Genomic DNA, 2,500 nt, shown 5'->3' on the forward strand with positions numbered 1-2,500 from the left:
CTTCATCCTTTTCTTCTTCTTCTCCATCTTCATATTTTGCCTTCATTCTCCATTTCTTTTCCTCCTTCTCCTCCATGTTTTTCTTCCTCTTCTTCTTCTTCTTCTTCTTCTCCTTCTCCCTTCTCTCCATTTTTCTTTACTCCTCTGCATCACTTATCTTTGTATAACCTATTCTATCGTTATTATACTTTTGTTTAAATCCTTATCATCATTATCACCATCATCATCACCATCACCATAACAGACACCATCACCATCACCATAACAGACACCATCACCATCATCATCACCATCACCATAACAGACACCATCACCATCATCATCACCATCACCATAACAGACACCATCACCATCATCATCACCATCACCATAACAGACACCATCACCATCACCATAACAGACACCATCACCATCATCATCACCATAACAGACACCATCACCATCACCATAACAGACACCATCACCATCATCATCACCATAACAGACACCATCACCATCATCATCACCATCACCATCATCACCATCACCATTAGCGTGTCATCACAATAATCAATAATTAACGTGTCACAATAATTAAACAAATAGATATTACCTAACGACTAAAACGTCTACTTTAACAGGATGTATATTTTAAAGAAAGAGGGGAAAAAAAACGAGATTATTGAATATAATTACCTCATTCTCAGAGCCTAATCATATTGCAATAATCAGCCCCATCTATCATCTGATTTCACCGGGTGTTTTCGAATGGAAATTTATGTTAGCGACTTGGCGATAAAACTCGATAGTTAATTTCCTTCTTTGTCCTTCTCTCTTTCTTTCTTTCTATCTATTTATATTTTTCTTTCCTTTTCTCTGTTTACTTTTTTTTTTTTTTTTCTGTCTGCCTTTTATCCTTTTTGTTATTTATTGTTTTTTTTTCTCTCTATTTGCCTTTTCTGTCTTTCTCTCTATCTACCTTTCCTTTTCTTCCTCCTCTCTGTCAACCCTTTTTTTCCTTCTCTTTATCAATCTTGTCTGTCCTTCTCTTTTCTTCCCTTCTCTATATCTACATTCTCTTCCCTTCTCTCTAACTACATTTTCTTTGCTTTTCTCTATCTCCCTTTTTCATTACTTCCATCTTTGCACCTTTTCTGTCCTCTCCATCTATCTTTTCTTTCCTTCTCTCTATCAACCTTTTCTTTCTTTCTCTCTATCTCCCTTTTTCTTTCCTTCCCTCTATCCACCTTTTAATTCCTTCCATCTATCCACCTTTTCTGTCCTCTCCATCTACCTTTTCTTTCCTCCTATCAACGGTACGTGGCTATTCTTCTCTCTCTTTAAACCTCCTTTTATTCGTATCTCTTGTTGGTGCTTTCTATTTCCGTTTAAGGTATTGTCTTCGTTTTTTATTTGTGTCTGATTTTTTTTTTTTTTTTTTTTTTTCTGTTTGATCTGTTTCGTTGTTTTTTTTTGTTTTCTCTGCTGATTGTGTTTACTTGATTCGCTTCTCTTCAATTTTCTTATAATTTCTTCTTCGTCTTCTCTCTCTCTCTCTCTCTCTCTCTCTCTCTCTCTCTCTCTCTCTCTCTCTCTCTCTCTCTCTCTCTCTCCCTCTCTCCCTCCCTCCCTCCCTCCCTCCCTATCCACTTCTCATCTATAGATCTCCCTCCGTGCATATCATATTTCGTGTCTTCCCTCGTTTCCTTGTTTTCCATCCTATTCCCTCTCCTTGCCATTCTCTGAGTTGCCCTTCTCTTTCCCTCCCCCCTCTCCCCCCTCCCTTCCCCCACCCCCACTCCACAACACGTGGGCGGTTCACCTACTTACATAATTTACTGCTCGGATAAACAAAGATGAGGGGTGGGTGGTAGGGGTGGGGGGGGGGAGAAAAGGAGGAGGAGGAGGAGGAGGAGGAGGAGGAGGAGGAGGAGGAGGAGGAGGAGGAGGAGAGGAGGAGGAGGAGGAGGACGACGACGAGGAGGAGGAGGAGGAGGAGGAGGGTGGAGAAGGAGGAGGAGGTGGAGAAGGAGGAGGTGGAGAAGGAGGAGGAGGAGGAGGAGGAGGTGGAGAAAGAGGAGGAGGGAGGAGGAGGAGGTGGAGAAGGAGGAGGAGGAGGGTGGAGAAGGAGGAGGAGGTGGAGAAGGAGGAGGGGGAGGAGGAGGAGGAGGTGGAGAAGGAGGAGGGGGGGGGGAGGAGGTGGAGAAGGAGGAGGTGCTGAAGGAGGAGGGGGGAGGAGGAGGTGGAGAAGGAGGAAGGGGGAGGAGGAGGAGGAGGAGGAGGAGGAGGGGGGAGGAGGAGGTGGAGAAGGAGGAGGAGGAGGAGGAGGAGGAGGTGGTGGTGGTGGTAGTGGGTGGAGGAAGGGAGGGGAGGAGGAGGAGGAGAATTAGAATAAGAGGAAAAAGAAGAGGAAGAGAAAGAGGGAAGAGGAAGAAAAAGAAGAAGAGAAAGAAGGAGGAGGAAAACGAAGAGAAAGAGGAAGGGTAGAAAGAGAAAAAAAGGAAGGGGGTAAGGATAAGTA

The sequence above is a fragment of the Penaeus chinensis genome, chromosome 28 (assembly GCF_019202785.1).
Source record: "Penaeus chinensis breed Huanghai No. 1 chromosome 28, ASM1920278v2, whole genome shotgun sequence".
Taxonomy (NCBI): domain Eukaryota; kingdom Metazoa; phylum Arthropoda; class Malacostraca; order Decapoda; family Penaeidae; genus Penaeus; species Penaeus chinensis.